The sequence below is a fragment of the Triticum urartu genome, chromosome 7A (assembly GCF_056163025.1).
Source record: "Triticum urartu cultivar PI428250 chromosome 7A, HENAU_Tu73, whole genome shotgun sequence".
NCBI lineage: Eukaryota > Viridiplantae > Streptophyta > Magnoliopsida > Poales > Poaceae > Triticum > Triticum urartu.
Window position 1 is genome coordinate 359,034,021 of NC_141879.1, and position 26,037 is coordinate 359,060,057.

Here is a 26,037-nt window from a genome sequence, read left to right on the forward strand (position 1 = left end):
TGCAGGTTCGTAACTAGGCGAACGAAGAGCCCAGACGGCTGCTACGGTTAGCAGGAACGCAGTGGTGCGACGACCTTGGACAGAGGAGCTCAAGGACGCGGAGGTCATCGGCCATGGCGGTGGCCGGAGCTCGATTTCTTCGCGGCGGGCACTAGAGTACGTGCACAGTAGAGGAGAAGACGGGGGGAACGAAGGACGGGGCCTCACCGGCCCTGTAGGCGTGCAATAGTGTGCGCGAGGTGGAGTCAGGGAGGCGTCGGAGCTCGGGGTAGTCGATGACGACGGCCGGTGATGTACGCGGCGGAGATGAGAGGAGGAAGAAGAGGTCGACGGCTCCATCCACGCAGCTTCCCGCCTTGCTCCAATGCCCTGAACGGACGTGGACGAACACGACGAACCCCCAGGACGTGCTCCCGAGCGCCGGAGAGGCTGGTGGACGCGTCAACGACGGCGGGGAAGCCTCGACCATGTGAGTTTGCGAGCTCAAAATTGAGCCAGACGAGAGGGGAGAGGTGGATCTGGATCTGGGGGGTAGTGGGTGGCTAGGGTTCCAGGGGACGGGAGAGAGCACGCGGGCGCGGCCTCTTATCCACTCGCCAACGCCGTCGAGCTGGTCCGGCGGGGCGCCCCCTGTAGCGACCCCAGTTGGGGGAACAGGAGGACGACCGAGGGAGGGGAAGTGGGTCGGGCTAGTTGGGTGGCTCTGGCCCAGGGGTTCTTTTTATTTGTTTTACATTTTCTTTTCTCTATAGTTTCAATTTACCTTTAACTTAAAAAAACAAAATAGCTCCTAGATCAGCATAGCTAAAAATACTACTGCGTCGTTTAATTATGGCACCCAAATAAAATAGCCCAACATTTTTACTAATTATAAAAGGCAATAATTAATTGATTCACCCACTACTTTAATTATCTTAGTGCATTTAACTATTTTATAAAAACTTGGTTTCTTCATCAACATTGCTTGAATTATTTGACACCTCTAGAACATTTTAGTTTTAATATTTGAAAACTTTTATTGTTTGCTTGATTTTGAATTTGAATCTGAACCGGTTTCGAACTAATGTGAGATTAGCAACAATAATTGGGGTGACGTGGTATCATTAGCAGAGGTTACTGTAGCTTGATTATCCGGGCGTCACAATTCTCCTCCACTACAAGAAATCTCGTTGCGAGATTCAAGAGGTGCAATAAAGGGGAAAGGTCTGGTTACGAAATCCTAACGAATCTTCTCGGTCTTGGTTGCTCTTCTCGAAGAGGTAGATCCACTACGTTTGATGTTTTCATTTCTCTGTTTCAGGTCATGATGAACTCGGCATCCTTTCTTCGGGAACTCCATCGTACTTACGAAAGACGAAAGGGTGGTTATTCTAGGAAAATGTACCTCTGCAAGGTTGACCATCTGGTCGATAACATCGGGGAAGGTGGGGGAGAGTAACTCTCGAATTGAAACTTAAGAAAATATCGAGAGCAAAGTAAGGAGGTATCATGAGAATTTTCGAGCGGACAGGCAATCGTTCGATGCCTGAAATAGGGCGTGAAAAGGGTTTGGAGCAACGGGAATAAGCATTGTGTCTGATACTAGAATTGATGATCTCTCGGAAGGTGGCTCGTGAATAACATATGAGGCCACGCGCGAGGAATAACCTTGGAAACAGGTGGTGTACCGGAGAGTCAGGTTTCGATCCTGTGGAACTGTGGGTTATGGGCCCACCATGTGGGTTAAAAGTAGAAAGTGTGGTGATATATTGCATAGTCATGATAACAAGGCATGTCAGAGGATAACCTATCAATTATGTCGGCAACATCGGTACAAAGGGTGAGGGATGAAGAGAACCATCTTCCTACTCGTTGAACGAGGCGGACCAATAGGTAAAGTTCTCGTCCGTCGATGGTTACCGGAATGTTATCAACAATATTAACAGGGTCTTACTGACAAAGTGATACAACGATGTGTTTTACATAAGCAGGGAAATATTACTGCTTATATAATATGGATCGCAATAAGGTTTAAACAAACCAATGGAAATGAAAATGTATTAAAACACATATTTTAGGGGTATATCCTTCCCAAGGACAAGTAGAGCATGATATCCATGACAGGATAGAATTATAAAATCATTTAGGTAAGGGGAAAGAAAATTCATGACATTACCCATACAACGGTGTTTGGATAATTCATAAAGAAAATTTAATATCGTGCTTCAAACGTTCCTATTGAAGATTGGATTACCACAGACATGCTTCGAGATAGCATTGACATGGTTTCAAGCAAAGGTCAAACTTTGGATACACCAAGGATCCATCGGAAACAACTTAGAAAATAAGTCATACAATTTTAGCAGGGAAAAGATGAGGGTGTGGCCGACGGGCTAAGTCACAATCCATCGACATGCCAAAAAGGATCTATTTCCCAAATTATATGAATAAGTTTGCGTTGGGGAAAGACAAGAATGTTGTTGGTGCTGACACAAACCATCGAGAGGCAAGGATGGTATTTTTCATCATGAATTCGATTGATATCCTGGAAAAGCTCAGAATGTTGATGATGATCACGACACATTTGTCGAGAGATTTCATGAAGATGTAATCGATCGGCGATGACATCAAGTCAAAGGAATGATGAAGCAAAAAGTAATTGGAACCAAGGGTACGATACAAACTCGAAATCAAGTTTGTTGTTCAAGGAGAAATGATAAGACGAGGAAGGTCGACGTAAGATTAGCTCACCGTCGAAATTTGTGCTCCGGGAAGAAGGGCGAGGTAGCACAGTTAAAACTTAGCATAATAATGATATAGCCAATTAGGCTAGGAATGACTTGAAGGATTATTAAACTCATAGGCAGTGAAAATTATTTAGGAGTTATTGAATCGAAATGCGGAATCGATTCACTTATCGGTGTTCTCGAGTGACTAATAGCTCAGAACCCGGGGGAAATCTGAAATCGATGAGAAGCAATACTAGATGAAGACTCATAGGAAGCAACACAGTTCTTTGATATTCTCGAGATACTGGAGGGTATACTCGAAGGTAGAGCATAATAGTTGTTGGATAGATGTATTGAACTCCAGAAGACAAGTACTTCAACTTGTCCGGGAAATGGGATCAAGGAAGAATAATATGGTCAGAACCATAGCTGTAGGGGATCCAATTTAAGGACACCGAAAGAATTACCTAAATGATTAACTATTTTGCAAGAAGCTCCCATGATAAGTTTCACATCGGGTCCATGGGCATGAACACAAAGTTCAAGGTCGACTCCCACTTCTCCAATGTATAAACTTTCATTCACATCTCTAATAAAAATGATTTCAGTGTGAAAACCTACCTCATGAATTACCAGAGGAGTATGACCCGTGAAAACTTTCGGGTTCACATAGATTAAGGAAGGCATAGGTTCAACCCATCGGGGCATCGTAGAAACATATACCACAAACTTCAGGAGTAAATAATACAAGCACAGGAGCAGAGCATGGTTAACAAAAGCAGGGGATACAATTTACCAAAGGTATTATGTATCCAAAGAAAAGCTCACAATGTTTAATGAATATGAAGGACGGTGTCGAACAAAATCCAACAAAGGATTTGGTGGTCCTCAAGGGATCTGATGTGAGCATCGGTACTCAACCAGAGGAAGAAGGAATGCAAGGGGATAAGTTTATACAAACAACTGACTAACTCAAAACTCAAATGCAAAGGAATTATGAATCCCAAGACAAGGGATCAGAAGCAATGCTCTGATTAGGGATGGATAAGTTGAATAGCCTTAGAGGTACAATCGATGGCAATTTGATTGGTCGAGATCCAGCTCATGTCCGGAATGACGTCTGAATCGGAAAGATAACTTCCAATGAACAACTGATGATTGTGTGCATTCACACACATGTTGAATCAAAAGGATCAGAATGACAATCACAAAGGTTTTTAAAGTAAATTGCTAGACCAATGGAATTAACCGGAATGCAAGTATGCAAGAATTTCAAGAACAATAGGTTGTTGAGGATTTTCAGAAGAACGAATGGTATTCCGAAGACTTTTGTGAAATACATAAATCAACTGAGGATGAGCGGATACTCGATAGGTGCACAAAGTTATCCGTAGGGGTATTCAGGTGACAAGGAACTGCAAGGCAGTAAGCTCAAAGGATTCTCGGAACAACGACGAGTATTTCGGGGTATCTTGTAATAACAAGAGCAACTGGGGACTAGTGTAAGAATGGCAAGTGCATGTAGTTATCTATAGGGGGTGACGGTGGAAGGGAATTGCAAATGCAATGAGAAAAAGTTCTCGGGATAACATCGGAGAGTATCTTCGGAATCCTTCGGCGCACCAAGCAATCATCTGGAGTGAGGGACTCTCCGGGTGGAAGTAATTACGAGAACCTAGAGTCAAAGTTGGTAAAATCATTTAACCGAACTAGAAGAGAGTTCAGAGTCCTAGAGTAAAGATCGAGGAGTAAAAGATCCTAATACCACCCAAATGGCGACGTGGGCCCGTAAGACACACATCCATGTTAGTAAAAAGTTTTGTAATGTCTAGACTCGACTTCGGCCAAGGAGTGTGGAAGGGGGATTCCTACAGGCAATCGGCTCTGATACCAACTTGTGACGCCCCTGATTTGACCGTACACTAATCATACACGCAAATGTGTATGATCAAGATCAGGGACTCACGGGAAGATATCACAACACAACTCTACAAATAAAATAAGTCATACAAGCATCATATTACAACCCAGGGGCCTCGAGGGCTCGAATACAAGAGCTCGATCATAGACGAGTCAGCGGAAGCAACAATATCTGAGTACAGACATAAGTTAAACAAGTTTGCCTTAAGAAGGCTAGCACAAACTGGGATACAAATCGAAAGAGGCGCAGGCCTCCTGCCTGGGATCCTCCTAAGCTACTCATGGTCGTTGTCAGTGGGCTGCACGTAGTAGTAGGCACCTCCCGAGTAGTAGTAGTCGTCATCGACAGTGGCGTCTGGCTCCTAGGCTCCATCGTTTGGTCGCAGCAATCGGGTATAGAAAGGGGGAAAAGAGGGAGCAAAGCAACCGTGAGTACTCATCCAAAGTACTCGCAAGCAAGGAGCTACACTACATATGTATGCATTGGCATCAAATGGAATGAGGGTATCATATGTGGACTGAACTGCAGAATGCCGGAATAAGAGGGGGATAGCTAGTCCTTATCGAAGACTACACTTCTGGCCACCTCCATCTTGCAGCATGTAGAAGAGAGTATATGGTAAGTTCACCAAGTAGCATCGCATAGCATAATCCTAACCGATGATCCTCCCCTCGTCGCCCTGTGAGAGAGCGATCACCAGTTGTATCTGGCCTTGGAAGGGTGTGTTTTATTAAGTATCCGGTTCTAGTTGTCATAAGGTCAAGGTACAACTCTGGGTCGTCCTTTTACCGAGGGACACGACTATTCGAATAGATAAACTTCCCTGCAGGGGTGCACCACATTACCCAACACGCTTGATCCCCTTTGTCCGGACACACTTTTCTAAGTCATGCCCGGCCTCGGAAGATCAACACGTCGCTGCCCCACCTAGGCACAACAGAGAGGTCAGCACGCCGGTCTAAATCCTATGCGCGCAGGGGTCTGGGCCCATCGCACATTGCACACCTACACGTTGTGTACATGGCCGGTGAGCAGACCTAGCCTCCCTTATACAAGAGCAGGTGTTCCAGTCCAACCTGGCGCGCGCCGCTTAGTCGCTGACGTCACGAAGGCTTCGGCTGATACCACGACGTCGAGTGCCCATAACTGTTCCCGCATAGTTGGTTAGTGCGTATAGGCCAGTAGCCAGACTCGGATCAAATACCAAGATCTCATTAAGCGTGTTAATTGATGTATCCGCGGACGCCGGCCAGGGCCAGGCCCACCTCTCTCCTAGGTGGTCTCAACCTGCCCTGTCGCTCCACCATAAAGTAACAGTCGGGGGCCGTCGGGAACCCAGGCCCACCACTACCTGGATGGAACCACCTGCCCCTTCAGCCCCCACATCAGAATCACTTGCGGGTACTCAACGAGCCGACCCGACTTTAGTCACCACCTGTATAGCATGTATATATAGTATATATTTACCCATGATCAACACCCGACGTGATCACGGCCCGATAGTATAGCATGACAGACTGACAAGAATGTAGGGCCACTGATGATAATCTAGCATCCTATACTAAGCATTTAGGATTGCAGGTAAGGTATCAATAGTTGTAGCAACAATGACAGGCTATGCATCAGAGTAGGATTAACGGAAAGCAGTAACATGCTACACTACTCTAATGCAAGCAGTAGAGAGAAGAGTAGGCGATATCTGGTGATCAACGGGGGGGCTTGCCTGGTTGCTCTGGTAAGAAGGAGGGGTCGATGTAGTCGATCACGGGGGTAACAACGGCGGTCTCGAGGTCTACCAGCAAGAAGTAACGGAAGGGGAACACAAATAAATAATAAAGCAATCAAAGCAACACAAAGTATAACATGGCAATATGTGATGCTAGGGTGACTGAGGGAGTTCGAGATTAGGGGGTCTCCGGACAGCCGGACTCTATCCTTCGGCCGGACTATTGGACTATGAAGATACTAAATTGAAGACTTCGTCTCGTGTCCAGATGGGACTCTACTTGGCGTGGAAGGCAAGCTAGGCAATACGGATATGGATATTTCCTCCTTTGTAACCGACCTTGTGTAACCCTAACCCTCTCCGTTGTCTATATAAACTGGAGGGTTTAGTCCGTAGCACAATAACATACAATCATACCATAGGCTAGCTTCTAGGGTTTAGCCTCTCCGATCTCGTGGTAGATCAACTCTTGTAATACTCATATCATCAAGAATAAATCAAGCAGGACGTAGGGTTTTACCTCCATCAAGAGGGCCCGAACCTGGGTAAAACATCGTGTCCCCTGCCTCCTGTTACCATCCGCCTTAGACGCACAATTCGGGACCCCCTACCCGAGATCTGCCGGTTTTGACACCGACATTGGTGCTTTCATTGAGAGTTCCTCTGTGTCATCGCCGTTAGGCTTGATGGCTCCTTCTATCATCGATAGCGATGCAGTCCAGGGTGAGACTTTTCTCCCCGGACAGATCTTTGTGTTCGGCGGCTTCGCACTGCGGGCCAACTCGCTTGGCCATCTGGAGCAGATTGAAAGTTACGCCCCTGGCCACCATGTCAGGTTTGGAAGCTTAAACTATACGGCCGATATCCGCAGAGACTTGATATTCGGGGGATTCGAGCCTCTGCCTTGTGCGTCACGCGGTCACGATGAGTACGATTTAGCTCTACCATCAGACAGTGTTCAGGAGATCGCACCGGCAACCGCTCCGACCCTCAACTCGGAGCCAGTTGCGCCGTCCATGGACGGGTGGATGGACCCCGCCACGGAGGCCTTACCCTCAGCGGCGATCGAGCCGAACATCGACCTTACCCTGCACGAGAGCCGTGTTGTCAGACTGCTGGATCCTTCTCCGGCCATGGACTCCGAACCGCCTGCGCCCGTTCCTAACGAATCCGATTGGGCGCCGATCATGGAGTTTACCTCCGCGGATATTTTTCAGCACTCGCCCTTTGGCGACATAGTGAACTCATTAAGGTCTCTCTCCTTGTCAGGAGGATCCTGGCCGAACTATGTCCGGCAGGATTGGGATGCGGATGACGAAGAAATTCGCGGCCCACCCACCACCCACTTAGTAGCCACTGTCACGACTTAACCGACATGCTCGACTTCGACTCCGAAGACATCGACGGTATGGACGACGATGCGGGAGACAAAGAGGAACCACTGCCCATAGGGCACTGGACAGCCACCTCATCATACGATATATACATGGTGGACACACCCAAAGAAGGCAATGGCGACGAGACAGCGGAGGATGACCCCTCCAAGAAGCAACCCAAGCGTCGACGTCAGCGGCGCCGCTCTAAGTCCTGCCAAAGAAAAAGTGGTGATACCGGCACAAGAGATAATAACACTCCGGATAGTGCTGAAGATGGCAACAATCCCCTCTAGCACGATCAAGGACAGGAGGATGGAGAGGCCAGCCCTCCAGAGAGAGCGGCAGATAGAGAGGCGGAGTATGATAATTACATGCCCCCCTCCGAAGACGAGGCAAGCCTCGACGATGACGAATTCGTTGTGCCAGAGGATCCCGTTGAACAAGAGCGCTTCAAGCGTCGGCTTATAGCCATGGCAAATAGCCTTAAGAAGAAGCAGCACCAGCTTCAAGCTGATCAAGATCTGCTAGCTGACAGATAGACTGAAGTCCTGGCGGCCGAGGAATATAAACTCAAACGCCCCTCCAAGAGTTACCCAAAATATAGGTTGCTACCCTGACTGGAGGAAGAAGCATATGACGCGGCTGACCGGCCACCTCGTGGCCGCGACAGAGAGGCATTCCAGCCAAAAGCTCAGCCTGCACCCCGACGCCATTCAAATAAAAAGGCATGGGGAAATACGCCAGACCTGCGAGACGTATTGGAGGACAAAGCAAAACATGCAAGATCGATCTACAGATCATGAGGGCGCGCCACTACGTGAGACGATAATCATCACGCCGGACACAGTAAAGGTAAATCCGGCCGGGCCGAGCACAGCGGGCAAGACTCATTGGAGCTGCGTCGCGATATAGCCCAGTACAAAGGCGCTGCACACCCCTTATGCTTCACAGACGAAGTAATGGATCATCAAATCCCAGAGGGTTTCAAACCTGTAAATATAGAATCATACGACGGCACATCAGATCCTGCGGTATGGATCGAGGATTTCCTCCCGCATATCCACATGGCACGCGGTGATGATCTACACGCCATTAAATACCTCCCACTCAAACTCAAAGGACCAGCTCGGCATTGGCTCAATAGCTTGCCAACAGAGTCCATTGGCTATTGGGAAGATCTGGAAGCCGCATTCCTCGACAACTTTCAGGGCACTTATGTACGACCACCAGATGTCGATGACTTGAGCCACATAATTCAGCAGCCAGAGGAATCGGCCAGGCAATTCTGGACACGGTTCCTAACAAAGAAAAATCAAATCGTCAACTGTCCGGATGCAGAGGCTCTAGCAGCTTTCAAGCACAACATCCGCGATGAGTGGCTAGCCCGGCACCTTGGTCAGGAAAAGCTGAAATCTATAGCATCCCTCACGACACTCATGACCCGCTTTTGTGTGGGAGAAGACAGCTGGCTGGCTCGCAGTAACAACATATCAAAGAACCATGATACTTCGGATACCAAGGATGACAGTAGCAGGTCACGTTGCAACAAACATAAGCGCCGCATTAACAGTGACAATACCGAGGATATGGGAGTCAATGCCGGATTCAAAGGCTCTAAACCCGGTCAGCGGAAAAAGCCATTCAAACAAAGCACTCCGGGCCCGTCCAGTTTGGACCGTATACTCGATCGCTCGTGTCAAATACACGGCACCCTAGACAAGCCAGCCAACCACACCAACAAGGATTGTTGGGTGTTCAAGCAGGCCGGCAAGTTAATTGCCGAAAACAAAGATAAGGGGCCACATAGCGATGACGAGGAGGATCCCCGGCAGCCGAATACCGGAGGACAGAAGAGGTTCCCCCCACAAGTGCGGATAGTGAACATGATATACGCAACCCACATCCCCAAGAGGGAGCGGAAGCGTGCACTCAGGGACGTATATGCGTTGGAGCCAGTCGCCCCAAAGTTCAACCCATGGTCCTCCTGTCCGATCACCTTCGATCATAGGGACCACCCCACTAGTATCCGTCATGGTGGATTCGCCGCACTGGTCCTAGACCCAATCATTGATGGATTTCACCTCACTCGAGTCCTTATGGATGGCGGCAGCAGCCTGAACCTGCTTTATTAGGACATCATGCGCAAAATGGGTATAGACCCCTCAAGGATCAAACCCACAAAAACGACCTTTAAAGGCGTCATACCAGGTGTAGAGGCCCATTGCACAGGCTTAGTCACACTGGAAGTGGTCTTCGGATCCCCGGATAACTTCCGAAGCAAAGAGTTAATCTTCCATATAGTCCCGTTCCGCAGTGGTTATCATGCACTGCTCGGGCGAACCGCATTTGCGAGATTCAATGCGGTACCGCATTATGCATACCTCAAGCTCAAGATGCCAGGACCTCAGGGGGTCATTACAATTAATGGAAACATAGAGCTCTCTCTCTGAACGGAGGAGCACACCACGGCCCTCGCGGCGGAAGCACAAAGCAGCCTTTTAAGGCAATCCACTAGTTCGGCGTTTAAGGACCCGAACACCTTCAAGCGCGCCCGGAGTAATCGGCAACAGGACCGCCTGGCACGTTCCGAGCTCGCATAGCAATGCGGCCCCCACCCCGGCCCAAGCCAAATGGTGAAACTCGTGCCACGCGTACATAATTACGCATTAAAAATACAATGGGCACAGGTAGGGAGGGGGCATGACTATGGCACGCCCCAAGACGCGGCTTAAACCGCACTAGGGGCTTCCCACTTTGTTATTTTTCTCTCTTTCAGGACATTAATCTCTGGAAACCTTGTCCGGCAGCATGATTGCCGAACACATGATGCAGCAACCAAGGAGGCAGTAAGCTACATCACACCACGGAACTCCTAGGTGGATTACGATAACGAGTGAAATGCTTGCTTTAATATTATTCCTCAGCTTGCCCTTGGAGGGGACATAGTCCTACTTTTTGCTTATCGCACTACCTATATCATTCTGCTCTAACGCATGTTTTTTAATAAACAATGCATTGCATTAAGGCTTTTATTGCATTCTTCTTTATATATATATATATATATATATATATATGTTCATTTATGACATCCAGCACTCGTACACTCTGGTACGGCCAATACGCCAGGGGCTTAAGCATACCCCGTAATATGGCGTGAGAAGTCCGAACACTTTCACAAGTGCGCCACCCCGAACTTATAGCATTATATGCATCAGCTCCGAATCATGTCTTTGGTTAATAGTTGGGTTTGCCCGACTCCCATGTTTTGGTACCTTACGTTTCGCTATATCGGCTAAGGTAGCACTGGGAGAACTACTGCGATTGTGCCCAGTTCAGCTGGGCTAAGCACCTCAATAGAGAAAGCTAAAATTGACTGTCATGATAAGGCGAGAGACTGGTCGCTGTTCGAGAGGTTTTTGAGTCCTTAAAGACTTATGCCGCTTAGAGCGAAGAGTCGGCCCTGTCCGGCTTAAGGCGTGTATCGCGCCCCAGTTTCGGCCTTCGGAATACTAGGGGCTTCGCCGAAATTTAAAATTATAGAATTCTATGGCTAAGTGAGAGTGATAACACATTATAGCCCGATTGCCTTGTTCGTTGTGCTGAGCACCTCCCTCGAAGGACCCAAAAATGGGAACAAGAGTGCTCAGGTTTATCCCGAACACCCCAGCACTCGTGGCATGGGGGCAGAAGCCGACGACTAGCCATCTCTCAGATCTGATAAACAGCCGAACAGAAGGTAATATTTTGAATTCAAACAAGCGTTGCATAGCGCATATGAACAAGTTTTCATAAATTCAGGATTACACGAGCAAATTTATTCGAATATTATATCTTTCGTACACTCGTCTGCTACGAGACGAGCACCCTTCAGGACACCCTCATAGTACATCTCAGGGTGGCGATGCTCCTTGCCCTCCAGCGGCCCTTCCTTAATCAGCTTCACGGCGTCCAGCTTGGCCCATTGCACCTTCACACGGGCGAAAGCCCGGCGTGCACCTTCGATGCAGACAAACCGCTTGATGACTTCCAGCCGTGGGCAGGCATCCACAAGCCGCCTCATCAGGCCGAAGTAGTTGTTGGGAAGGGTGTCGCCAGGCCACATCCGGGCTATAAAGCCCTTCATGGCCTGTTCGGCCGCCTTGTGTAGCTCGACCAGTTGCTTTAGCTGGTCGCTCATAGGCACCGGGTGTTCGGTCCCAGTATATTGGGCTCAGAACACTTCTCTGTTGAGCTTCCCTCCTCAGCCTGGTAAAACTGTGCGGCATCCGACACACTGCGAGGCAAATCTGCGAACGCTCCTGGAGAGCTCCGGATTCGGGTAAGTAACAAGTAATTTACTTTCACATGCTTGCTCTGCATAAGGAATGCCTTACCCGCCGCTATTTTCTTCATCTCCTCAATCTCCTGGAGGGCTCTTTGGGCTTCAGCCTTGGCATTTTTCGCGCTTTCGAGGGCCGCGGCAAGCTCGGACTCTCGCGTCTTCGAGTCACGCTCCAACGCCTCATGCTTCGACACGAGAGCTTGGAGCTCTTGCTGCACCTCGCCCACCCGTGCCTCCTGCCTTTCCCGCTCGGTGCGCTCCTTGCCCGCTTTGTCTTCAGCCTCGGATAGCGCTTGCTTCAGGGTCGCCACCTCGGTCGTGGCCCCTGGCAAATTTACGATGATCCTGTCATTAGACAATCGCATCTTCTTTTATATATACATATCTATAGACAGGGTATTACTTACCCTTGTTCTCCTCAAGCTGCCTCTTGGCAAGGCCGAGCTCTTTCTTGGACCCCTCGAGGTCCTGCTTCAATGCGGCAACCTCCGCAGTCTGTGCGGCAGAGGCCAGCAGCGAAGCCTGCATACGCATATAGACATACTTATGTTAGACTCCTGCAATATTGTTTGATCCTCTATTCGGCTTTTCTTTGTGAACACCGAACAGAGCATCAGGGGCTACTGTCCATGCGGTAATATTTTTCCTATATTTTACTTACCTCAAAGCCCGTTAGAAGGCTGGCACAGGCTTCAGTCAGTCCGCTCTTGGCGTACTGAACCTTCTGGACCACCACACTCATAATAGTGCAGTGCTCCTCATCGATGGAAGTGCTGCGAAGCGCTCCCAGCAGATTGTCTGGTGCCTCTGGATGGACAGAGGTCACCGGCACAGGCGTCTTGCCCCTCTTGGAAGGAGGCCGCCTGCCCGAGTCCGGAACCGCTGGAGGTTCCGGCGCGGTGTTCGGCTGAGGGCCGAACTCGGAGCCCTCGGGGGCCTTGTTCCCCCTGCTCCCGGAGTCCAGAAGGTCGCCTTGAGGTGCCTCCGGGACTGTCTCCCCTCGACCCGGTGCCTCTTGAGACAATACCTCGGCGTTGTCCGTAGGGCAAGGGGAGGTGGCGGTCGGAAGTGGATCGCTATCCATATCCGACGAGCCCAGGGAGCCGTCCGACGATACGTCGATACGGGCTCGTGGCGGTCTGCACAATCATAATTTGGCGTTAGGAGAAGCAGTGCGACAAAGGAATGCTATGAGTTACTCTGGTATCCGAATACTTACGACTTCGCCTGGGGCTTGGCCCTAAGCAGCCACTCGTCTTTGCCTTCGGCGGCAGTGGTGGAGTAATCCGGAAGGAGAGTCCTTCCCTTCTTGGACCCTTCGGCCCCCTAGTAGGGGCGGCCTTCCTTTTCCTGTCTCCCCCGACTGGAGGGGGAACATCTTCATCTTTCTCCTCGTCTTCGGGGGAGGAGTGCATCACGGAGTTATCGGACGATGACTCCGATAACACCTGGCGTCGGGAGCTCTTTCGGGTTCCCTTGGCCTTCTTGGTCTTCTCCGGCACCTTGTAAGGAGCCGGAGTCAGCATCTCCGTCAGGAGAGCGTCCGCAGTGTCTTTGGGCAGAGAGGCCGGACAGTTAATCTGCCCCGACGTCTCCACCCAGTCCTGTCAAAGGCATGGAGATCAGACCCCGCACATGGTTAATCTAGGGGAAATAAATATCCTACCGGATGTATAGAACTCACTGAATGCGCTCGGTGCTTTGCGCTTAGCCCGCGGTCCTCGGTGAGAGAGGGAGGGACCTCAGCGCCCTTGAACAGCACCTTCCAGACGTCCTTGTGCGTCGTGTCAAAGAGCTCGCTCAGAGTCTGGTGTTGGGCCGGGTCGAACTCCCACAAGTTAAAATCCCGTTGTTGACATGGGAGGATCCGACGGATGAGCATGACCTGGACTATGTTGAGAAGCTTGAGCTTCTTGCTTGCCATACTCCAGATACATTTCTGGAGTCCATCCAGCTCCACTAATGAACCCCACGACAAGCCCTTCTCTTTCCAAAAAGTGAGCCATGTAGGGAATCCAGATCGAAACTTGGGGGCCGCCGCCCAGTTTGTGTCGCGTGGCTCGGTGATGTAGAACCAGGCTGATTGCCACCCCTTTATGGTCTCCACGAAGGAGCCTTCGAGCCATATAACATTGGGCATCTTGCCCACCATGGCCCCGCCGCATTCTGCTTGTTGGCCCCCACCACCTTCGGCTTGATATTGAAGGTCTTCAGCCACAGACCGAAGTGGGGGAGGATGCGGAGAAAGACCTCACAGACGACGATGAACGCCGAAATGTTGAGGATGAAGTTCGGGGCCAGATCATGAAAGTCCAGCCCGTAGTAGAACATGAGACCACGGACGAATGGATGAAGGGGAAACCACAGTCCGCAGAGGAAGTGGTGGAGGAAAACTACCCTCTCATGAGGTTTCGGGGTAGGGACGATCTGCCCCGCAGCGGGCAGCCGATGCGTGATATTCGCGGCTAAGTATCCGGCTCCGCGCAGCTTTTTGATGTGTCCCTCCGTAATGGAGGAAGCCATCCATTTGCCTCCCGCTCCGGACATGATTGGAGAAGGTTGAGGGGAAGGATTTGGACTTGGGCGTTGGAGCTCGAGCGTGCAAGAATGGATGAGCGAAGAGGAAGAAGGCGAGGGTAGAAAAGGTGAGACCTTGTCCCTTTATAAGGGCGGACTAAACTATGCACCTCCACTAGCTTGGTAAAACTCGCTTATCCACCAAGCGTCGTAATTGATGGCGTGGTTGGGTTACCCATGTCCGTATTGATGAGAATCCCGTAATAAGGGGAACACGATCTCTGCTTTGACAAGACGTGTCAAGAAACTGCCTCGCGTTGTGTGCGGGGCTAGTTAAAGGAAACGGTTCGAATAATTACCGGGCCATGGCATAATGTCATGTTGCCAAAACGTGTCAGCAGATTAGATTTGTGGAAATATTATTCTCTCTACGGTGGTATGTGGAAATTATTTTGCAGGGTCCGACACTATCCTTGTATTCAAATTCTTCCGTGATGTATTCGGAGGAGGAACCCGCCTTGCAATGCCGAAGACAATACTGCGCGCCGGACTCATCTTCATTGAAGCCTAGTTCAGGGGGCTACTGAGGGAGTCCGGGATTAGGGGGTTTCCGGACAGCCGGACTCTATCCTTCGGTCGGACTATTGGACTATGAAGATACTAAATTGAAGACTTCGTCTCGTGTCCGGATGGGACTCTACTTGGCGTGGAAGGCAAGCTAGGCAATACGGATATGGATAATTCCTCCTTTGTAACCGACCTTGTGTAACCCTAACCCTCTCCGGTGTCTATATAAACCGGAGGGTTTAGTCTATAGCACAATAACATACAATCATACCATAGGCTAGCTTCTAGGGTTTAGCCTCTCCGATCTCGTGATAGATCAACTCTTGTAATACTCATATCATCAAGAATAAATCAAGCAGGACGTAGGGTTTTACCTCCATCAAGAGGGCCCGAACCTAGGTAAAACATCGTGTCCCCTGCCTCCTGTTACCATCCTCCTTAGACGCACAGTTCAGGACCCCCTACCCGAGATCCGCCGGTTTTGACACCGACAGTGACATAACGCAGTAGTAGGTGATACCAGCTAAGGGAGGAAACATCCGGGAAAGTATTCCCGGTGTTTCACGTTTTCGGACAGACGGATTGGAGGGGGAAAGTTGCTTGTTCGCTATGCTAGGGATGTGTGACGGACGAACGGACCACGTATTCGGTTTTGTCTTGTCGTTCTGAGCAACTTTTATGTACAAAGTTTTTCGATCCGAGCTACGGTTTATTTTCTATGATTTTTTAAAAGATTTAATCCATCTTCCTAAATTATTTGTATTTCAAAAGTAATAGACAAAATGCTATGGGTACCTAGCCATGTGTACATAGAATGTACACAAAGGCTGACATGTGGGCCAGTGGACCCAGTTGACTAGTCAAACTTTGACTGGTCAACAGGAGGGTGGGGCCTCCTTGTCATTGTCTGATTAAACTAGTGAGGTAGTTAATTAGTTAACTAAGCAATATTAATTAAGTTAATTAATTAATGTTTTAATTATTATTATTTTATTAATTCTAATTCTCTCTTTTTTAAAGGGCAGGGTGCTGGGCCCCAGTAGTCAGCAGCCCAGAGACCTTTTGGGTGCGTGGGTTACGGATGCGGGCATTGGGAGCCCGTAGGGCGAACCTGGGTGCGCGGACGAAGGCCGCCGGGCGGCCGGCGACGGCGGCGCCAAGGGCATGTGAGGGGGCAGCGAAGGGGAGTTGGCCGGCGCGCGCGGGGCTGCGGTCGGAGCGAAACGGGGCGGTTCGGTGGCGCGGTCGCGTGCGGAGGCAGCAGCAGCCATCAGCAGCGACAGCTAATGACGAGCGCGAGCCGGTGGCTGGGCGGAGAAGGCAAGGCCAGCGGGCAATGGCAGCGGCAAGCAGCAGCTAAGGTGAGCAGAGCGCAAGCGAAGCGCACGGGGGAGGTGGCAAGCGAGGCGACGGACAGGACGTGGACGACGGGTCGTTGTGCAGCAACAGGCGAGCAGCAGGGACGTGCAGCTCGCGGAAACAAGCAGGGGGAAGTAGTAGGGCGCGGCGCAGGCGGGTTGTACGACGACGGAGCACGGGCGCAGGGCTGCAGGTTCGTAACTAGGCGAACGAAGAGCCCAGACGGCTGCTACAGTTAGCAGGAACGCAGTGGTGCGACGACCTTGGACAGAGGAGCTCAAGGACGCGGAGGTCATCAGCCATGGCGGTGGCCGGAGCTCGATTTCTTCGCGGCGGGCACTAGAGTACGTGCACAGTAGAGGAGAAGACGGGGGGAACGAAGGACGGGGCCTCACCGGCCCTGTAGGCGTGCAATAGTGTGCGTGAGGTGGAGTCGGGGAGGCGCCGGAGCTCGGGGTAGTCGACGACGACGGCCGGTGATGTACACGACGGAGATGAGAGGAGGAAGAAGAGGTCGACGGCTCCATCCACGCAGCTTCCCGCCTTGCTCCAATGCCCTGAACGGACGTGGACGAACACGACGAACCCCCGGGATGTGCTCCCGAGCGCCGGAGAGGGTGGTGGACGCATCAACGACGGCGGGGAAGCCTTGACCATGTGAGTTTGCGAGCTAAAAATTGAGCCAGAGGAGAGGGGAGAGGTGGATCCGGATCTGGGGGGTAGTCGGTGGCTAGGGTTCCAGGGGAAGGGAGAGAGCACGCGGGCACGGCCTCTTATCCACTCGCCAACGCCGTCGAGCTGGTCCGACGGGGCGCCCCCTGTAGCGACCCTAGTCAGGGGAACAGGAGGACGACCGAGGGAGGGGAAGTGGGTCGGGCTAGTTGGCTGGCTCTGGCCCAGGGGTTCTTTTTATTTCTTTTACATTTTCTTTTCTCTATAGTTTCAATTTACCTTTAACTTAAAAAAAGAAAGTAGCTCCTAGATCAGCATAGCTAAAAATATGACTGCCTCATTTAATTATCGCACCCAAATAAAATAGCCTAACATTTTTACTAATTATAAAAGGCAATAATTAATTGATTAACCCACTACTTTAATTATCTTAGTGCATTTAACTATTTTATAAAAACTTGGTTTCTTCATCGATATTACTTATGAATTATTTGACACCTCCAGAACATTTTAGTTTTAATATTTGAAAACTTTTATTGTTTGCTTGATTTTGAATTTGAATCTAAACTGGTTTTGAACTAACACGAGATTAGCAACAGTAATTGGGGTGACGTGGTATCATTAGTAGAGGTTACTGTAGCTTGATTATCCGGGTGTCGCACATGGCCTCTCACCGCTACCTTTACCAAATCATGTTCACACACTTAGCTCTCGACAGTAGGACATGTTCACCACATTCCAATTCATCCCCGATGAATCAGACCTGACTCAACTCTAAGCAGTAGCAGGCATGACAACAAGCATGAATGAGTAGGCACATCCGGGCTCAAACAACTCCTATTCATGCTAGTGGGTTTCATCTATTTATTGTGGCAATGACAGGTCATGCAGAGGAAAGGGGTTCAACTACCGCAACATGTAACAGTTTACTCGTTGTTGTCCTAATGCAGTAAAAGAGAGTATAAGCGAGAGAGTGGGATTGTATCGGAATGAACAGGGGGGTTTGCTTGCCTGGCACTTCTGAAGATAATATAGCTCTTCATCGGTGTCATCGATCTCATCGTCGGAACCACGTCTACTTAGGGGGAACAATTACCGACCACAGAGAGGAAACACAATCAATGCAATGCAACAATATGATGCATGATCATGACATGGCAACATGTTGGTGTTTTGAGCAAATGCAACTAGCAGCAAGTTAAATGAAGTTGGTTTGAACCAAAGGTTCAAATTCAAACTCCATATGTGATTCTTTAAATGCCAAACATATGGTTTGCCCTGTTTAGAAACTATAAGTTGTTCCAACTTGCATGAAAATGGTACATATGGATAGATTGGATTTTTCTGATAATTTTTCATATATAACTTATTTCATTTGGAGTTACCGTTGAATTTCTATGATTTTTAGAAGTTAAAAGCATTTTCTCGAATTTGCTGAATTACTTTAAACCCACAAAATTATTAACTGCGTCAGCATTGTGTCACTGTGACGTCAGCAAGTCAACTATGGCTGACCAGGTCAAACCTGACCAGTGGGGTCCACTGGTCAGTCACAAAGTGTTGTCTAGGTCACCGACAGGTGGGGTCAGGTCAACAGCCACGTGAGCAAGTCAACGCTGATGTGTGGGGTCGGTCAACAGGTGACGTGGCCAGATCAAACTGACCTGTGGGCCCTACGGGGTTAGTTTAATCTAAACAAAACTAAACCAGGGTTAACTAAGCAGTGGGGCCGGCTGTAAATGGCTCTAGTGATACAGGCGAAGGTGTCCTGATGTTTCAATGAGATGGTGGCTATCGTTTTCTGTGGGAGTCGACCTTGACGATCCGACTACGAACGTGTGAGACGCCGCGCCTTAGCAATCGCTAAACCAACTTCCGAGGGGTTATTGACCACACCGGAGCACGATCATCCTGACCACGAGGGTCTGTTTCCTGCGAGCAAACGAAGAACAAGCAAGAAACTGAGATTACAATCTGGATATTGCGAATATAAGATGAAAGCTTTATTGATCAAGGTGGGGTTGTGTGACGCCTTGGTCTGGTCGTTGAACACAAACGAAGTACGCGAAGTTGCAGCTATGCCGAACTTTTAATCTAAACAAAACCCAAAGTCTAAACGATGCCCTAAGGGCTGTATATATGGAGGAGAGAGGGAGGAATTTCGTGGCCCTTGGAGGAGGGGTCCGAAACCAACCCTAACTCTTGTTTCCCCACACATACGGACTCTAAAAACAGCCTATAATCAAGTATTTCAAAATTACATGGGCCTGGCCCAAAAATAAGGTGACACAACACCTAGAACAGCCTCTGGACGAAATTTATGAAGTGGCATCTTGTATATTTCATCCAAGGCTTCATGCACTCCTTATGGTGGCTTCAAAGTCCTGGAATCATCACTTGCAACTCCGTTCTTGTTCCCCTTGTGCATGCCATCATCTCCATGCTTGAACTTGCTCCAAGGTTCATCTTTCTTGTCCAAGCTAGGCCCTTCATTTGTAAGCAAAACAAATGTATCCAATTTAGACAGCATCATATTCTCATGAACATTAGAATCATTACCAAGAAACGTAAGTACCTCATAATTCAATTGGCGTGCGCGAGCTCTACTAATTGGTCTAGTGTGTATAGCAGCAGGGGCTGTGGGTGTAACAATGGTATTGATGTCCTCATCATCCTCCCCTTCTTGCAATGAAGTCGTCCTCGACGAAAGCTCATCTTCCTCACCCAAATAAGGCTTCAAATCTGCAATGTTAAAAGTGGGACTAACCCCAAAATCTGCAGGTAGCTCAAGTTTATATGCATTATCATTTATTTTCTCTAACACCTTAAAAGGACCATCAACACGTGGCATTACCTTTGATTTGCACAAATTAGGAAATCTATCCTTACGCAAATGTAACCAAACAAGATCTCAAGGTGCAAACACAACATGTTTTCTACCCTTATCTCCAGCAAGTTTATATATAGCATTCATATGCTCAATGTTTTCCTTAGTTAACTCATGGATTTTTAAAATCAACTCAGCATGTTCTTTAGCATCAAAATTAACCTTCTCCGAAGATGGAAGAGGCAACAAATCAATAGGTGCACGAGGTTGGAAACCATACACAATTTCAAAAGGGCACATCTTAGTAGTAGAATGCATTGAATGATTATAAGCAAATTCAATATGAGGCAAGGATTCTTCCCACATTTTCTTATTATTCTTCAAATCAGCCCTAAGCATAGTAGACAATGTCTCTTGACTACTTTAGTTTGTCCATCAGTTTGGGGGTGACAAGTAGTACTAAAAAGCAGTTTAGTCCCCAACTTAGCCCATAAACATCTCCAAAAGTGGCTAAGAAATTTAGTATCACGATCTGAAACAATAGTATTTGGCACACCATGCAAGCGAATAATTTCACGAAAGAACAAATCAGCAACATTAACAACATCATCGCTTTTATGACATGGTATAAAGTGTGCCATTTTCGAGAACCTATCCACGACAACAAATATGATATCCCTCCCCTTCTTTGTTCGAGGTAAACCTAAAACGAAGTCCATAGATATATCCTGCCAAGGAACACTAGGTACAGGCAAAGGCATATATAAACCATAAGGATTGAGTCGTGACTTAGCTTTTTGACATGTAGTGCAGCGAGCAAAAAAACACTCATCATCCCGTCTCATCTTTGGCCAAAAGAAATGTGTAGCAAGTATGTCCTCCGTCTTCTTCACGCCAAAGTGTCCCATTAATCCTCCTCCATGCACCTCCTGCAACAACAAAAGACGAACGGAGCTAGCTGGAATGCATAGCTTGTTAGCACGAAACACAAATCCATCGTTAAGAACAAACTTGTTCCAAGTTCTCCCTTCCTTACAATTCTGCAATATATCTTCAAATTCAGAATCATGCACATATTGATCTTTGATGGTCTCAAAACCAAATATTTTAAAGATAAGTTGTGAAAGCATAGTATAACGACGAGACAATGCATCAGCAATAACATTTTGTTTACCCTTCTTGTGTTTAATGACATAAGGGAAAGTCTCAATGAATTCAACCCATTTAGCATGTCTACGGTTCAGTTTTGCTTGACTTTTAATGTGTTTCAAAGATTCATTATCAGAATGTATAACAAATTCCTTGGGCCATAAATAGTGTTGCCATGTTTCTAAGGTCCGAACAAGAGCATATAATTCTTTATCATAGGTAGAATAGTTCAGACTAGGCCCACTCAATTTTTCAGAAAAGTATGCGACAAGTTTGCCATCTTGTAATAACACACCTCCTAATCCAATTCCACTAGCATCACATTCAAGCTCAAAAGTCTTATTAAAATCAGGAAGGTGGAGTAAAGGAGCATGTGTCAACTTATCTTTCAATACCGTGAAGGCTTCTTCCTATGCGGTACCCCAAACAAAAGAACATCCTTCTTTGTAAGCTCGTTGAGAGGTGCAGCAATGGTGCTGAAATCTCTCACAGAACGCCTATAGAAACCAGCGAGGCCAAGGAAAATCCTCACTTGTGTGACCGTTTTGGGCTGCGGCCAACTCTCGATAGCTTCAACCTTGGCTTTATCAACTTCAATTCCCTGTGGAGTAACAACATAGCCAAGAAAATATACTCGGTGGGTGCAAAAGTCGCACTTCCCAAGGTTACCAAACAAACGTGCATCACGTAGAGCAATAAAAATAGCACGTAAATGTTCCAAATGTTCCTCCAAAGATTTGCTATAAATCAATATGTCATCGAAGTAAACTACCACAAATCGTCCAATGAAAGCACGTAAAACTTCGCTCATTAATCTCATGAAAGTACTAGGTGCATTAGTTAACCCAAAAGGCATGACTAACCACTCATATAATCCAAACTTAGTTTTAAATGTTGTTTTCCATTCATCTCCCAATTTCATACGAATTTGATGGTATCCACTACGCAAATCAACTTTAGAGAATATTGTAGAGCCACTCAATTCATCAAGCATATCATCTAGCCTAGGAATAGGATGACGATAACGAATAGTAATATTATTAATGCCTCTACAATCAACGCACATACGCGACGTACCATCCTTTTTCGGCACTAAAATCATAGGAATAGCATAAGGACTAAGGGATTCACGTATATAACCTTTGTCGAGCAGCTCTTGTACTTGACGCATAATCTCCTTTGTCTCCTCTGGATTGGTACGGTATGGTGCACAGTTGGGTAATGATGCACCGGGAATTAAGTCAATTTGATGCTCAATCCCTCGAATAGGTGGTAATCCCGGTGGCACGTCTTGTGGAAATACGTCAGCGAACTCCTGCAAAATATTAGTGACAGTGGGAGGCAAAGAGGAAGGCACGTCCTCGAATAAAATAATGCCTCTTTGCACACAAAAGCATAGCAAACAGATTTGCTAAAATCAAGATCATCAATATCAGATTTGGTGGCAAGTAAAGATGCACTTTTCAATTTAATTTCACAAGCAACACTAGATGGTTTATTATTAGGCTTCATTTGTTGCTCAAATTCTTTTGCCACAATCTGATTTTCACTCTTATTTTGCTCCTGTTTTGCTTTATTAGCTCTATTAATATCATCTTTCAAAATGGAATCAGGAGTCATAGGAAGCAAAGTAATATTTTTGTCCTTATGAACAAGAGTATACTAATTGTTTCTACCATGGTGTACAGAATTTTTATCAAATTGCCATGGTCTACCAAGTAATAAGGAACATGCTTTCATAGGTACCACATCACAATCAACATAATCAGCATATGTAGAGATACTAAAATGCACACGAACAGTACGTGCTACCTTAACCTTGCCGCTGTTGTTGAACCATTGGATGTAGTAAGTATGTGGATGTGGTCTTGTGGTGAGAGATAGCTTCTCCACCATCTCCATGCTAGCCAAGTTATTGCAGCTCCCTTCATCTATGATGACGCGAACAGAACGTTCCTTCACAACTCCATTTGTATGGAACAAATTATGCCTCTGATTTTGCTCAGCTTGTGTAACCTGCACACTCAAAACACGTTGAGCAACTAAACATTCATACCTGTCAGCATCTTCAGGAGCCATGTATTGTGTCTCATGATCAAAATCGTCTCCACCGTGTTCTTCATGTGTAATAAGAGCCAAAGTCTCCTCATCATAGTCACTAGCGGACTCATACCCACCATCCTCAGTAGCAATCATCACACGCTGAGATTTGCATTCTCTCGCAAAATGTCCTCTTCCCTTACAACAACGACAAATAATATCACTTGTGTGCCCTGTTGATGCCATGGAAGAAGAGCTCTGCGCAGGCCCGACAGGTGTGTTCTTGGCAGATAGTGGTGGTTGGGCCTGATTTCTTGTATCACGGCTTGAGGTGGCACCTGTGGAGTAGCTGGTGCAGTGGAAGTAGAGGATGCACGTGGTGTCCATGATGAAGATTGACCTGCAGAAAAGTTAGTTCACGCCAATGCCTGTCGATCCTGCACTTCATGTTCAGCTTTACAAGCAAGATGGAATAAACGAGTGATATTAGTATACTCCTTATACTCTAGAATGGTCTGAGTCTCTCTATTTAATCCACCCATAAAACGTGCAAGCATAGCTTCATTCTCCTCAACAATACCACATCTAATCATGCCAGTTTGTAATTCCTGATAATATTCTTCTACAGAATTTTTTCCTTGTCTTAGCGCTGCAATTTTTTAAGTAATTCACGTTCATAATAAGGTGGAACGAAACGAGTACGCATCGCAGCTTTCAAAGGAGCCCAAGTAGCTGGAATGAGATATAATCTACAATGTTCATACCACCAAACACATGCAAAACTAGTGAAAGCACAAACTGCAGCAGGAACATGTCTCTCCTCAGGATATTGTAAACATGTAAAATGTTGTTCAGTTTCTAACTCCCAAGTAAGATATATATCAGGAACATATCTACCCACAAATGATGGAATATTCAATTTCAGTTTAGGAAGATGGTCATGATCTCGTACCTCAGGTGGTGGTGCAGCCCTACCGTTGCGATGATATGCATGAGGACGACCTGGTGGTGGTGGTGGTGGTGGTGGTTGCACATAGTTCTGATTTTGATCAACCTCATCCTCGTAATGGTCCTCCACCTCTGCAGTAGCAGGAGGAGCTACAGAAGCACCAACAGTAGGTACAACAGCACCAGAAGTTTGACTAGGCTCAATGGGAACGCGTTACACTCGTCCCACTTGATTTGGAAGACAATGTTGTTGTTTTAGAGGTGCGACAGGTGCAGCGGGCGGTGGAACACGCGCGAGCAATTCATTAAACTTGTTATCGAGCTTTTGAACACCTTCTCAATGCCATCTATCTTCTCCATGGCCTTTTCAAATCTATTTAGCAAATCTTCCACATGTCCACTCATCATTTGCTGAAACTTATCATGTAACTCTTTGTTTGTCATGTTCTCCCAGTCAGTCTCGTCGGCTTGTGATCCTGCCATGGTTAGCAGGAATAGAAACACACAAGAATATGATCCTACATACTACTAGTAAGTGGTGGACAGTCACAAATCCGTCAAGAAAATCTCAAATTCTTACCAGTTCTTACCAAGCAGCAGGTGGTGATCAGCAACCGTTGTAGTCAAAACTCTCAAAGCTTGGATAGAGCGATTACCAGGGAGAGTCAAATGCACGACGTAGATGTATGTGGAGCTGGGAAGGCTTATAATATGGTAGAAAAAGGGGTCAGCAATAATCAATTCAGATATGCAAAGTTGAATAAATGCTCAACGACGGTACTGTGCTGGTCCTAGGCTAGACCGTACTAGAGACGTGAGCCTAGAACACTAACAAAATCATGGCGCTGCACGTAAACAAGGGAGAAGCACACTTTGAAAAAAAATTCTTTTTTTTCTCTTTTTTTTGCTCCGCAACAAATTTTTTCGAAAAAGTCTACAAATGTCCTAAAAACTGCCTAGCCAGAATTTTCCAGACTTAGTTTTTTTAGTTTGGAACTATTTTTCTTCTGTGGATGGCTCGAAAGTTGGGGAGTCCTACTCTATCACGACTCGGAGTATCGCGTGATCTCGAAATCAAAAACAAAGCAACAATTACTGGACTCGAACTAGGACTGGTGGCGGAGATGAGTCTGGTGGAACTCAGACTGGTGGCGGATATATGTTGCAGGTGGACTTGGATTGGTGTGATGGCGACTGATATTTGGTGGCGTATATGGAATCGGATTGGCGGTGAAAATGTGGTGGTGGTATATGGCAGCGGCGATGAAGTTGGTGCGGTGGTGGTATATGGCCGCAGCGATAATGACGATGCGATGGTGATATATGGCAGCGGCGACGTGACAACCTGTGAACAGAACTCGAAACTCTAAAGGACTAGATGCTAAGACTAGCAACTTGACACGGTGATGCAACCGCAAATTCAACAAAGCAAATACAGAAAAGATTATGCAAAGGCTCAGATTGGTTCGGATGGGATGAACTAACCCTAATTACTTTTTTTGGCTTTTTCGTGGACTATAGGTATGAAGAACAGACTCGATCTAAACTACGAAAAACTGTAAAATCTCACCGAGCAACCTGGAAATCTGATACCACTTGATAGAGGTGAAGGTGTCCCGATGTTTCAATGAGATGGTGGCTATCGTTTTATGTGGGAGTCGACCTTGACGATCCGACTACGAACGTGCGAGACGTTGCGCCTTAGCAATCGCAAAACCAACTTCCCAGGGGTTATTGACCACGCCGGAGCACGATCAACCTGACTACGAGGGTCTGTTTCCTGCGAGCAAACGAAGAACAAGCAAGAAACTGAGATTGCAATCTGGGTATTGCGAATATAAGATGATAGCTTTATTGATCAAGGTGGGGTTCTGTGACGCCTTGGTCTGGTCGTTGAAGACAAACG